The sequence below is a fragment of the Hyla sarda genome, chromosome 3 (genome assembly GCF_029499605.1).
Source record: "Hyla sarda isolate aHylSar1 chromosome 3, aHylSar1.hap1, whole genome shotgun sequence".
Lineage (NCBI taxonomy): Eukaryota > Metazoa > Chordata > Amphibia > Anura > Hylidae > Hyla > Hyla sarda.
Window position 1 is genome coordinate 83546801 of NC_079191.1, and position 15391 is coordinate 83562191.

Sequence of the window (15391 nt, forward strand, 5' to 3'; positions counted from 1 at the left end):
TTGGAACATGTAGAGGTCGTCTGTCCAATGATGCTTCCAAAGACGAGCATTGTCCTACGGATTGATCACGTTCCTGTAATGTATGGGTTCCTACAGTCTGAACATGTTTGGGTGCACTACCAACCACGGTGGGCTCTTGGCTCCACTCTGCCCCCCCCCATCAATGCTATTCACTGAAATGTCTCTCAATAAAATTTCTTTGTAAAGACAATGTAATGCTGCTATTACGGCCGGGTTCACGTAAGTGCTGCTGTTTTATGTTACTTTGACTTCATTTCTATAGAAACTGCCAATATGCATGCGCTTACCCTGGGAACCATGTCCTGAATAGGATCCAGAGGTCCCGGCATGCTATGTCTATAATACGAGGTGACATTTTATGGATCAGCTGCACAAATACAAGGATGAAAGAAAAGCAAGGAAAAAGAAAATGTTAGTGTGAACCCGGCCTATCTGTTCTCCATTCATTATTTCTTGTTGTTTCGGTCGTGTTATTTGTACTTTTTGTACATGGCCAAAGTTAAGACAGACTGATAGGGAAGCTAGCTATTGACTTTTTTGTGTTTAGAGCCCCACAGCCGCTTGGTCGTGAAGTCGTATGTGTGCTGCTACAATGTATCACTACTTTGTCGTCATCGATACAATGAGGGTGATTTATAAAGATCAATAAGCAAAACGTTCTGGTTGTTCCTGTCATTTTCCTGCCTGCCTAAAAAAAAATATGACTGCTGTAATCTAATGGATTGCCATGGGTGCCTCATGCCTCTATGATGTCATCAGGCCGCAATAATGTGGCTGGCCTCTAGGGCAGTGTTTCCCAACCAGGGCGGCTCCAGCTGTTGTAAAACTACAACTCCCAGCATGCCCGGACAGCCAAAGGCTGTCCGGGCATACTGGGAGTTGTAGTTTTACAACAGCTGGAGGCGCCCTGGTTGGGAAACACTGCCCTAGATTCCTATAAATTATCGTTTAGCATATGTAAAGGTAATGGTTCTTCATGTTGCCGCCATTCTCTTGATAAGAACACGTGTAAATGTAACGTAAAAGCAGAATCATGAGAACTTTTTAACCCATCTGGTTACTGAGCGGAAACCTGCTGATATACTGCATTCTGCACCAAATTGGAAGTAGTGATAGAAATTATTGGCTTTATGTGACAAATCTGTATTCTATATTAAAGGGGTACTCCGGTGGTAAATCGACTGGTAACAGAAAGTTAAACCGATTAGTAAATTAACACGGAGAAGCAAGAAAAGGAGAGAGCACACTAAAGGGTTACTCCACCTGTAATGGGGATACTGCGTAGTATCAGTGGCCCATCATCAGTCTCCTGCGGGGTGCACATACGAAAAGTATGAAGTATCGATATATATAACAATAAAGACACGTACGTGCACTCACCGCTCAACGGAGTCAGCTCGGCATGGAAGTCCGGTCCACGAAAGGCTGGATCACAGCATCGGTGCAGGTAGATGGGCGCTCCATCACCCTGCACCGATGCTGTGATCCAGCCTTTTGTGGACCGGACTTCCATGCCGAGCTGACTCCGTTGAGCGGTGAGTGCACGTACGTGTCTTTGTTGTTATAGATTAGTAAATTACTTCTATTTAAAAATCTTAATCCTTCCAGTACTTATTAGCTGCTGAATACAACAGAGGGAATTCTTTTCTTTTTTGAACACATTGCTTCATTGCTTTCTGCTGACATCACGACCACAGTGCTCTCTGCTGACATCTCTGTCCATTTTAGGAACTGTCCAGAGCGGCATATGTTTGCTATGGGGATTTTCTAAAATGCACAGCAGAGGTCAGCAGAGAGCACTGTGGTCGTGATGTCAGCAGAGAGCTCTGTTGCAAAAAGAAAAGAATTTCCTCTGTAGTATTCAGCAGCTAATAAGTACTGGAAGGATTAAGATTTTTTAATAGAAGTAATTTACAAATCTGTTTAACTTTCTGGCACCAGTTGATTAAAAAAAAATAATAATAATTTTGCACTGGAGTACCCCTTTAACCCCGTGGGTTCATGGCTGTTGCAGAAATGTTTGTACAAAAATCTAGTTCTTGTTCTTCCTATATTTCAGAGGCAAAATCCCCCAACTTCCATCTTAAGTAGTCTAACGCCTGCAAACTTTTTATATTTCAAAGGCTGCTATTTTGTCGGCTTAAAGTGTTTATCTTCCATTTGAACCTTTAGATGTCTTAGAGATACATCAATAATTTGGATCAGTTATTTTGATGGGTCTGGGTGTTCTTCTTCTCTCCTCATTTCACTGTAGAAGATTGTCCCTTTGTCTTCATGGGAGACAGACATCCACAAGAAGTCTGAGCATAGAGTGAATGCACTTGGCAACCATGCCGGCTCTAGCGACCGGTGGGGGTCTTAACTACCCAGATTCTGACCGACCAAACTTTGGACATGCATCTAGGACATGTCAAAAGGTTTTTAAATGACAATAGTATCACTGGATGTATTCCTTTAAATGGGCACTGCCATTTAAAAACCTTTTGACATATCATAGATGCATGTCCAAAGTTTGGTCGGTCAGAATCTGGGTAGCTAAGACCCCCACCGGTCGCTATAGCCAGCTCTCTGCTGACACCTCTGTCCATTTTAGGAACTGTCCAGAGTAGGAGCAAATCCCCATAGAAAACCTATCCTGCTCTGGACAGTTCCTAAAATGGACAGTGGTGTCAGCAAAGAGCACTGTGGTCAGGCAAAAGAACTTCCTGTGGATCATAACAGCAGCTGATAAGTACTGGAAGGATTACATTTTTTTTAATAGAAGTAATTTACAAATCTGTTTGACTTTCTGGCACCAGTTGATCTAAAGAAAAAAAAAATGTTTTCCAGTGGAGTACCCCTTTAAGTGTATGGTTTGCTGTGCAAACAGGTTGGGTTCAGATTGAGGACTCTCCAGCCGCCCACACAGACAGCAATAGATTCCGCCAAAAGAATGACTGAGATCATTCTTTCATCCTTTCGGCAGCTCCTCCACTGAAAATCCATAGTGTGGACTGTGCAGTAGAATCCCATAGACAGCCATGGGACTCTGCTGCATCAGAATTTCCCAGCGGAATTTTGAAACAAAATTACTCTCAGAAATTTCTCGGTATGAACCTAGCCTTAGGGTGTATTTCACACACAAGTGGTAAAATCCACAATTGCGGATTTTACAAGGTAAACCTTAAGTACTTTTGACTGCTTTATAAAATCGGCAATTGCGGATCTGCAATTTTGGTCAATGGTGCGAGAAGTTACTAGTAAATGAAAGATTGGCCTACAAAAATGTGCACACATGTTTTTCCTTAATACAATAGCATAAATCATGCTATCGATGTGTGTGCATGTGTAATATAAATATATATATATAATCCAGAGGAGAGTCCCAGCACATATGCAGGTGTCCAACCAGCGTGCCAATGCTGGATTAAGCATACTCCATTGCAAGCGAAGACCCAGCACAAATGGTGGTGTTCAGGGTGAAAAAAGTGGCTTAATATTTATTGCACCAATGAACATTACATGCAACGTTTCGGCCATGGCCGAAACGTTGCATGTAATGTTCATTGGTGCAATAAATATTACGGTAAGCCACTTTGTATAAAATCTCTCAACTGGCTCCAGAAAGTTAAACAGATTTGTCAATTACTTCTATTAAAAAAATCTTAATCCTTTCAGTATTTATGAGCTGCGGAAGTTGAGTTTTCTAAGTTCTCTCTGATGACACCTGTCTCGGGAACTGCCCAGTTTACAAGCAAATCCCCATAGCAAACCTATTCTACTCTGTGCAGTTCCCGAGACAGACAGAGATGTCAGCAGAGAGCACTGTTGCCAGACAGAAAACAACAACTCAACTTCAGCAACTGATGATTATTGAAAGGATTAAGATTTTTTAATAGAAGTAATTTACAAAATCTGTTTAACTTTCTGGAGCCAGTTGATATAATTTTTTTTTTTTCCTGGAATACCCCTTTAATCCAGCATTTTCTCGATATATATATATTATATATATATATATATATATATATATATATATATTTATTATATATAATATACTGTGTGTGTATATGTATGTGTGTAAAATATATATATATATATATATATATATATATATATATATAATTTTTATTTAATTTTTTTAACATTTGAAGGGGTCATCTTACCAAAACAGCACCTTCCCTTTGATCAGCTGATCAAGCTACTAGCATTCCTCCAGCTGTTGCAAAACAACATCTCCCAGCACGCTGGGAGATGTCGTTTTGAAACAGCTGGAGGCACGCTGGTTGGGAAACACTGATTTAGAGCTAAGCATGGCTTCCTCCTCTGTGACTTCTACATGCCCTTGTAGAGCATACGGATAGTGGTTGCCTTAATAACACAACCCCTTTTAAATTAAATTCACTAAAGCCCTGATAAGCAGAGAGCTAGAATTAGGCCAAAATTCCACTGGGTCTGATGCAAAAAAAAAAAAAAAAAATGCTATTCTGCTGTGAAATCTCTATGAATGGGGTACATCAGAGTAGATACCCAAAGTATAGAGTACCCAAATCTAAATGTTGGCACAATGGGGGTGGGGGGGTCTTAGCTGTTATAGCCAATAAGTGCCGTCATTTGTTTAATGTATATAATAGGATCTCCGCTAATAATGTGCCCACCACTTCACCAGGCTCTTTGAGCTGAAATACAGCTGTTTTTTTGTTTTTTTACGTAAAAGGAAATGTCAGGATTAGAGAATAGGAGACGATGCCGTAGGCTGTGAAAGGGACTGAGTGGTACCTGAAACAATCCAGTCAGAAGTTGTGCGGTTTCTGGCAAAACAGCCGATCCTTTTTTCTAATGCCAGACAATTGTTTGTTTGTTTGTTTTTTGATGACTGCCCCCTGTATTGTATCGGAGTATTGAAGGTCTTCTCACCCTGTATCCTCAAAGTGACAGGATGCCATATTCCAACCCTGGAACATCTTTGCCGTATGCTATGGATCTAGGACGCTCGGGATCTTTACAAAGTTCTGATTGTGTGATATATTTATCTTTTGCCCCAGTGTGATGTTTTCTCTAGTTTTATATGGCCAGTGTGTTACAGAATGATGTTGTGATGCCTTCACTAGTGCCAGGCATTCGCTAAGGAGGCGATAACATCTTATAGACCTGTTTAATTGTATTTAATGCTGTAAATGCTCATTATCTATCAAAACAAACTGTGTAACATACTAAATGTTTATCTCAGTAAACCTATTTTTGTTTTCATGGCTGGATTTCTTTATTGGACATATTAAGTGAACCCAAAAAAAAAAAAAACTTACATCCTATTCTTTTGCTGAAAAGCAATATTTAACGTAATGAGACAGTAAAAACCAAACTCAGTGTGAACCTAGCCTTACATCAGATTAATACAACATACAGAAGCTTGTATGCAAGGTGAAATGTTGGGTAAGGACTGGCACAAACATGTGACAACTGACTGTCTTTTTCTTTCCCATTGTTACAAAAAAACCTGTATGGCCCAATAATATCTGATGGCATTTGCCATACAAAATCCCACTGATAGCAAAGGGGTTGTCCGAAAAAAGAAACACTGTATGGTGTCAAAAGGTATAATAAAGAAACTTACTAATGTTATTAGCCTAGGGCAGAGATCTCTCCATATCAGCTGAGCTGTCTGGCTTGTAAACTGTGATGTCAGTTCACAGACTGAAAGCAGAGAGCTCTGCTCCTTCTTGTATTATTGCTCATTAGATTTTTGACTCAGTAGTTTCCATCAAAACAGGCTGACTGCTGCTTTATCTAATGTGACTGAGAACGGCTTCCTGCTGCTTTATCTAATGAATCTAATTAGTAATCCCAGCCTCCCCTTTCACATCCCTGGTCTCCTCCCAAGCAGACAGGAGGGACAGAGGTCTTTGCAGTCACAACTTAGGCTAGGTTCACACGGCCGCAGTCCCCTGTACCGATTTTCTCCCATTTTCTCTCCGCACAAACGGACCATACTACTAACTGATGCAAAAGGCTGCCATTTAGTGGCTTCCCTTTGCATAAATTTTTCATCCATTACTATGAAAAGTCAGCCGCCTACAGACTCCCGCATCTGAGGGTTTTACTACTCCTATCATGGAACAGACTTGTTTCCATGATGGGAGTAGTAGTTCCCCCAGCTGCGGGTTTCTGGGGAGACTACAGTAGTGCTTGTACTACTACCTCTATCGTGGAACAGAGTCTATTCCATGCTGGGAGTAGTAGTAGTACAGGGGCTGAGGGTTTGATTGCACAGGGTCTCACTACTGAGACCTGATGCGATCATAAGCTGTTCACCAGGGGAGTGGGCGGCATGCTCACTTCATTCCCTCGATCCCCGCTCCGCATCTCCAAGGGCAATCCCAGCGGAGACATTGAACTTCACTCCCCACTGCTCATCCCTTACCCCCACACCCGCTCCGAAATCACAGCGGGGCCATGACACTCCATTCCCTGGTGCTCATCCCTGTACTCTCTTTTACTTCTGAGCATGCTCAGAAGTAATAACCGTTCAAAACCGGATTTTAAAACCGGGTGCAAATGGATGACATTAAAGGCTCATCCTTTTAGCCATAGACCTCAATGTTAAATTTTATATATCCGTTTTCAACCCGTTATTTCTAGCAGGGAAAAAAGTACTGCATGCAACGTATTGTCTCCGTTAAAAACAACGGAATAGGAACCAAACAAGTGATAAACGACTGCATAAAAATCCCACTGACATCTATAGGATCTATTTACAGCCGTTAGCAAAAGGCTTGAACAGATTTGAGAACGGGCATGAATTAATGGGGGCTGAAATAGTGCAGTGAAACATAACTTATCCCCTATCCAAAGCATAGGGGATAAGTTATAGATTGCAGGGGGTCCAACTGCTGGGATACCCCGCGATCTCTGGAACGGGGCCCCGGCAGTCTGCAGGAAGCCGCAGCCGACACGCCCCCTCAATGTTGCCACTCCCTGCGGGGGGCTGCACGCCCCCTTCCAGCATCAAAATGCTGGTGCCCTGTTCAGGAGATCGTTGGGTGTCCCAGCGGTCGGACCCCTCCTGATCTATAACTTATCCCCTTTGGATAGGGGATAAGTTGTGTTTCATTACAGAACTCCTTTTAATGTGAACGAGCCCTAGCCCTTACAAGCCAGACAGCTCAGCTAATATGAAGAGATCTGTGCTGTATGGCTAATAACACTATATTAGTAAGTTGCTTTATTATACTTTGACACATACATAGGTTGTTTCTTTCACTAGACAACCCCTTTAAGGCTCGGTTTACACTAACATTTGGATTTCCATGGCTGCTCTGATACATCAGGTTTCTAAAGGATCCAGAAAGACACCACTGACTAACTGAATGTCACAGTTTTCATATTTATTTATTTTTATGGGTGAAGGAGAAGAGTGAAGCCGGGAAGTGGGTGGTGTCCACGCTGCTAGCAAGTAGGTAGGATCAGCAAAGATCGGGAACCATAGGTATTTGAAATTATCCTTTATTTTGTTGACACAACGTGTTTCGCGTGATTGCGCTTGTTGCCTATTCATATTTTTTTGGGATATTGCGACCAAAAATCCATACAACTTCCCTGAACTCCCCAATAGCTTCCAGAGACTTTGTTCACACTACTGAGATATGAGAACAAGTTTAGGCTTACCATAGGTAAGCAGTGTTTTCTTCATTTTATAGCAAGAGACTTAGGGGGAGATTTATCAAAACCTGTGCAGAGGAAAAGTTGTCCAGTTGCCCATAGCAACCAATCAGATCACTTCTTTCATTTTTCACAGGCCTTCATGAAAATGAAAGAAGCAAGCTGATTGGTTGCTATGGGCAACTGGGCAAGTTTTCCCTCTGCACAGGTTTTGATAAATCTCCCCCTTAGGGCCCATGCACAATATGGACATTCGGCTTGGAATAATTCTGATCAGATTCTGCTTGCAGCAGTGTCCCAATGTTCTCAATAGGAGGCTGCTGTTTAGTTCACAGTTTGGATTTTACAATGGAACTTCCAAAGAGGAATCTGATTCCGCAAAAAAACAAAAATGAACATGTTTGTATGGCGGAATTCAACTGGAAAAGCTCATTAGTAAATGGGTCTTTGATTTCCGATGCTTGTTCCTGCGCAAATTCCTAAGACTATGGCCCTCATTTACTTAGACTTACAACCCGATTTTCTATCCTGCTTTCTTACCCGACTGCTTTTTTCCCCTGGTATTTATTATTATGTCGCATCTTGTTTGTCGCACGTGCGTTTTGTTGGTTTTGGTTTCCAACTCCTCTGAGCTGTCGGGAAAAAATCCACAACAATTCAACAAATTCGGGTTGGAAACCTTTATAAATACGTGGGAAAGCTCAGAAATGTCTGGTTACGCCCCTTTTTCGGGTTTGGGAGAATCCACATCGGGTCCGTCGGGAAAAAATGCCGCATCGTGTCGCAGACTGGCGCACCATGTCTGCGACATGGCGCAGACAAAGATGCGACAAAAAAAACCCGACAAAAGAAGTCTATGTAAACAAAAGAAGTAAATGAGGGCCTATGTGTTCAACAGATTCAGGTGGACATTAACAGGGGTTGAGTACCAAGGAATTACATCCCGTTTTCATTCAAGACTGCCGGTCTGGCAGGCAGTTTCCTGTTTCCACACACCATCAGTTGAAGTTGGCCTCTTAGACCATTGCCCTGGTGACAGTCACAAGTCGACAACTCTTCAACTCTAGAGGGATACTCTCTGGACAATTTTGTTCTAACAAAGAAAAAAGTTTAGAACACAGCAGAGTTCCTTTCTGTTCCCAGGAGGGTAACAATCCAGACTCTTATGAAGATGTTGGGGCTCATGTCTGCTACTATGGAAGGGGTTCGCTTGTCACTCTTGCAGTCTTCAAGAAGTCCTATCCAATTGGAATCACAGCCTGAGGGGGCTTCAAGTTCTTAGCTCTCTGTTGTGTCAGTCCCATATTTCCTTCAGGTGATGGTGTCACCTTGAGGATGCAAAGTATCTGATCCAACCAGATTGAATCATTGACTGGGAATCTCTGTCCAAGGAACTTGGTCACCTCAGAAGCAGCTACTATCATCCAATCTCCTTGAGATTTGTCAATTCCAGCTGGCGCTCCTCCATTTTGCTCCCCTCATTCGAGGGAAAGCTATCAGCATTTAGTCAGATATCATGACAGCAGTTCTCCTTATAAACAAGCAGGGAGACATGAGGTCACAGCCACTCCTGAGAGAGATGGGAATGATTCTGAATTGGGAAGAGTTAAAGGTTAAACTGTCAGCCAGTTCACCCACACTAAACCCAATATACTCTTCTGTAGCAAGGGCCCAGTGTATGCGCAGTTACACTGCACAGAGTGCTCTCTGGGGACGCACAGCTCTCACATCATCAGCACATGAGAGCGGAGTAAAATCTTCAAGCGCATGCGCTCTGCAGACAGAGCTCTGCACTCCGGGGGCATGTGAAGGAAATTCGTATGCAAATCCCGCTGGTGGGCTTAGGCTCCTTCCTACGGGGCCCAAAGAAATATGGTTGCCCGGGGACTGCCTTCAAAGTGCTACTACAGAGAGGACAAAAAGAACTTTAGCGGGGGAGAACTCAGCAGCCAGGGCACACACTGAAGTAAGTGACCCCTCATTGGACTCCATTTCACCCACACTATCACCCAGTATATTGGGTTTAGTGTGGGTGAACTGGGTGACAATTTTCTTATAAACCTCTCCCATTTTTCTGCAGTCCATATCCAAGGATCCTTCAAAATGAGTGCAGAAGTCAGAGTCTACCTAACAAAGAATGGGCTCTACATCAAGAAAACTTTGTTTTTCTTAATTCTGAGGGTATTGAAGATATTAAGGCATGATCAAGCTTCGATGATAGCCATTATTCCATTCTGGCTGAAGAGATCCTATATCTGCCCAAGATATAAGGAGCTGGCATTTTTTGTTTTGATTTGTGGGAACCTGGTTCCTCCCTGTTTGTTCACTAGTGTTGGTTGCAAATATTCGCGATGCAAATATTTATTGCGAATATCGCACATTACGAATATTAGTTTTTTTTTCCACAGTACACATCACAGTGATCATCCCTCCCTGCTTCCAGCTTGTGGTGTAAACAAGGCTCAAATACTATATATTCGCGAAATATCGGTAATTCGAATATGGCATATGCCGCTCAACACTATTGTTCACATAACAGATTACCAGGTTATCTGAATGAGGACTTTTTGGCCTAAAATAAGATGTGAGAAACGAACAATAGTTAGACGGATTGCCCTCAGTTTATAGACCAACCTGTGCTGTCTCCTTTGGTGCCACAACCTGAGGCAGATCTATAATAAGGATACACTGGACAGAGCCCCGCTTGAACAGATGTTGTCTGGATAAAGTCACCATCTGAGATTCAATCTGGTGGCTGATGAGAAGACCATACACCTGTCCAGGGCCCAGGGGTGTCTGTATGTCATTCTGGGAGAAGACTCATACGAGACCTGGCCCAGGGACTCTAATGGCTGACCAAATGGGAATTGATCACCGGAACAAAAGGGACTCCACATCCAAAGTGAGCTTAAGCACTCTATCCTGACACGGACAGAATCATGGCAGATTCTAGATGGAGACAGGCAAGGCTTCTGGAAGTTCCTAATGGACCCATGAAACCAGGACCTTGATGGAGCAGAATCCTCTTAAAGTCTTGGTCAACCAGTCACTCCCCGAAGTCTCAGAGAAGTAGAAAAGAGGCCACAGGGGAGACATTTTAATAGTACATTTTCCAAACAGAAAAAACAGGACCTTTTAACAGGATAAAAAAGCAGGTATCATACCTTCTTCTAGTTTATTCGGGCCAGTACTATGCATTTTTCTCACAGCTGGCCAACTCAGTGCTCCTTTGGAATAGGAATGTGGACGTTCCGTGCATTTAAACCCCTTTATTCCTTGAAATTCTTTACTTTCTAGTCCTAACCTAGTTTTGTTTCTTGTCAGTCCAGTTGGTTCTTGGTTTACTTTTCTGTAGTCACTGCTGCTTCTTCCAGTTTCTTAATTTGCTCCTCGGTTCAGTACTCCCCAACCTTGGTTTTTGATTCTGGGTCCTAGAGTTTGTGTAAGGGTCAGTATATACTGTATTTTCTTAGTAATATTTTCAGGGTTAGTAGTATCCAGATTTGGGATGTGTTTAGGGATAGATTTAGGGAAAGACAGGGTCAGTGGGGGAGATTTCTCAAAACCAGTGGTTGAGTTGCCCAGAGCAACCAATCAGATCACTTCTTTCATTTTTCAAGGCCTTTTTAAAAATGAATGTGATCTGATTGGTTGCTATGGGCAACTCAACCAGTTATCCTCTACACAGGTTTTTATAAATCTCCCTCATTGTTATTAGTTTTCATCTTCATTGTCAGTTTCGGCAAATAATCATTTACAGGGGTCTCAAACTGGTGGCCCTCCAGATGTTGCAAAACTTCAACTCCCAGCATGCCCTTGGAACTGCCCAGATAGCCGTTAGCTGCAGCAAATGGCTATCTGGGCAGTTCCAAGGGCATGCTGGGAGTTGAAGTTTTGCAACATCTGGAGGGCCACCAGTTTGAGACCCCTGATTTAGATCATCATTCTATTTCTGTCATCTATTGGCAAGCCCCCATTTTTGTTTCTTGCAACTGCCTGGTTTTTATATCATTTGGTCCTACTGTAAGTCCTGGGGGTCTCAGAGTACTAGAAGCCACTGTAACGACCTGGGAAAAGCTATTGCTAAAAGTGAATTCTAGTATTGCCATCTTGTGACCACCTGGCATCAATACATAATATACCTAACTAGTGATATTAACCTTTAGTGCTGTATGGGGGTGCTTTCAGAGGGCTGCCCTCTAAACTCTGGGGGAGGCATTCATCATTGTAGGTGTAAGTGAAGCATTTTTCTACACCTTTTTTCTGTGTGCTGGTAGGGCTGGGCGGTATTCCGGTTCATACCGAAATTTTTGTCCTGCACGATATGAATTTTTCCCCATACCGCAATACTGGTTTGGCCCCTCCCTCTCGGGAATGAATGAATTATCAACCCAGCGTTGCGCTGTCCCCATCGGGGAACTAATCACATGTCACCCGCAAGCGCTGCCCTCCTGTTTGTTGCGGGCCGCCGGCGCTGGAACTCTATACTGTACCCCCATGCCCGGACTGCAAAAGATAAGCAAAATAAACTTTAGCTCGCCTTGCTCGTTGGCCGGTGATAGGCTGAAGGCTCTCCGACGTTCCCATCCCCAGGAAGCAGGTGAGGCCGATACCAGACCAATGGGGAAGGTGAGATAAAGTTTATTTTGCTTATCTTTTGCAGCCCGGGCATAGGGATACAGCATACAGTACAGAGTTCCAGCACCGGCGGCCCGCAACAAACGGAGGACAAGGAGGGCAGTGCTTGCAGGTGACATGTGATTAGTACCCCGATGGGGTACTGGGCTGATAATTCATTGGGGGGGGGGGGGGGTAGAACCTCCATAAGTTACAAAAATACAGTGATACACATTTTTGGTCATACCGCCCAGCTCTACTGTGCTGGTAATGTGCAGGAGCACCAAATTTATTAAAATGGTCACAGAGCATTTGATAAATTTTGTGCAGGTCACATTTTCTGAAATTTCTCTCTTCACATACACCAAAAAGCTAAGCTAAGTCTGGGCTGTTGAAGTTCAGAGACTTTTCGGTGGCTTAGCGCTTTTTTTTTTATCATTCAATAAAAATAGTTTTATTATAAGAAAACAGGGAAAACATACAAAGTTTAACCATATTGTCTCCAATGGCTTAGCGCTTTTTTTTTTTTGTGAAAAGGCGCAGTTCATAAAACCCTTCCATATCATGTGTATTGCAAAAATCAGTGGATTACAACTCAAAATCAGCAGAAATGTGTAAACCAAAACGCGCAAAAAAATTTTATAAATAAATAAAATAGTGCCAAATATAGATGAAAAAAAAAGGGGTAAACACAATGATAAATGCTGGCCTCTATGCCTAGAAAAACAACCTTTACTTTTTTCATCATAGCACAAAGTTTTTTTTTTTTTTAAGAACAATATTTTTATTTTTTATCTAAGAGCCGAGGAACGTGCTCTCAGCACTTTGCCAGAAAAAGTACAAAACGTGTAAAACTAAAATAATTTTCACAAAGGATGTGGTCTATCGCAAGCCCTTCTCCAACAGGAGAGAGGCCCCCAACAATCCTTACCCTTTGCCTCCGGACCAAAAGGTACCTGCGACGTTCCAGGTTCAATGTCCTTTTTCGCTGAAGCTACTAAGGGACTACAAATGCTCCCGGCATGCTCCTTGGCGTTAACCAAGGTATCGGCCCACAGAGGTGATAAATGGTCGGTGCCCTGCCCATGCAGGAGTACCCAGGGATTTTGTAGGGAGGTGCGGAAGCTGATGGCCACACACACCTCCCCTAGACCGCTAGGAGGGACACCCAGAAGGGCTACCGCATCCTAACAATCCTGTGGACACACAACACGCAAAAAGTGACACAGTGATAAAAAATAAATAAGTGAATATCTATAATAATAACTTCTCCGATCATAGCCAGAAGGCCGGGAATCAAGAGGTGAGTGCCACAAGGTGAAGAGATCATGGTGCCCGTGCTTCAACTTAATTTTTATTTTTTTTGTCTTAAGAGCCGAGGAATGTGCTCTCGAATCTCCCAAAGTGCAAAACGTGTTACACTTAAACGTGCACAAAGGATGCAGTCTATTGCAAGCCCTTCTCCATCAGGAGAGAGGCCCCCAACAATCCTTACCCTTCGCCTCCGGACCAAAAGGTACCTGCGATGTTCCAGGTTAAATGTCCCTTTTCGCCGAAGCTACTAAGGGACCACAAATGCTCCCGGCATCCTCCTTGGCGTTAGCCAAGGTATCTGCCCGCAGAGCCGTTAACAGACACTACCCTGCCCATGCAGGATTCCCCGATGTTTATTTGCAGGGAGGTGAGGAACCTGATGGCCACGCACACCTCCCCTAGACCGCCAGGAGGGACACCCAGAAGGGCTACCGCATCCTAACAATCCTGTGAACACACAATACACAAAAAGTGACACAGTGAGACAAAAATAAATAAAGTGAATGTGTGCAGATATACTGCCCAGACATCCGGCCGGATCTATAAAAATTTCTCTGATCCTAGCCAGAAGGCCGGGAATCAAGGGGTGAGTGCCACAAGGTGAAGAGTTCATGGTGCCTGTGCTTCCACTCAGTGAGCCAGTACTCCCAGTGAGTTTCGGTACCTCGGGGTTACCACTCCCCAAGGCACTAAAGTACCTCGGCTCTAGACCCTCTCAGCCTCATGGCAAGACCCGAAAGAACAGTTCACATTGGGTCAGCCATCGAGCTGATTCCCCAGAACCAGCCCAAGAAAGCCCCGGTACACCAGTCCCCTACCATACAGCTCCCATCCCTACATCCACTGGCAGAAATTGATAAGAACAGATACTACACTTGATCTTAGGCAAAAGGCCGAGAAGCGACTTTTTTTTTTTTAGAACAATAAGGGTTAATTAAACCGTACTGTATAAACTAACAGGAAAGTAAGTATAGAACACAAGACAAAAGAGTTTCCTTCATCAGTATTCACTGACCTTGGTGCCAGAATACCATTGTCTCCTACAAAGAATACACTTCCCTGTGGAGGAAACTGAAATACCAGCTAACAATTCACACTCTTGTGTATACCTCATAGGATTCATTGAGGATTACTTCCTTTTTTATTATTTTCTTTAAATAATTCACAAACCCTAAGTGCATACAGCAGAAGAGTAGAGGGAACGGTCCCAACTTTCAATAGGTCTCAGTGTTACCAGTCAGGGATGGAGCAGCTGGGGATATAAGTTGGACACCTCACAGCCCATATCTTAGTTGGTCAGACAATGCAAAAACCAGTATACTGATCAGTCATTTATACCGACCTGCAGGGACATGCACGCATAAAAGGGGCGTGCCAGGATTAGAATAATAAAAAAAAATAAAAAAACAGCTACTTTCTTCTAGAAACAGCACCACTCCTTTCCTCAGGTTGTGTGTGGTACTGCAGCTCAGTTCTGTTAAAGTGAATGGAGCAAAGCTGTAATACCACACAACCTGAGAACATGCATGGTGCTGTTTCTAGAAGAAAGCCGCTATGTTCATTCTAACCCTGGATAACCCCTTTAAGTTTACCAAGAACAATTACTTTTTACTTGCGGAGTCTCTCAACATAGACCACTTGCTAGGGGTTGCAGCGGTACAAGGAGGAACCTTTAAGCAAGTGTTCCTTTATCTGACTGCACCCCCACAGGAGAAATGAAGTATTGCATTAGAATGATCAAGCTGTCCATGTCACACAGATAGGCCAAGAAGCTCCAGAGCAGCGTATCCCAACTAGGTGTGCC

General features: G+C 43.2%; 1 pseudogene; it reads right to left on the reverse strand.

Annotated features, from left to right (window-relative positions):
- Nucleotides 1-14337: 14337 nt before the first annotated feature.
- On the reverse strand, nucleotides 14338-14492 carry LOC130363358 (U2 spliceosomal RNA; annotated as a pseudogene).
- Between the last annotated feature and the right edge of the window lie 899 nt (nucleotides 14493-15391).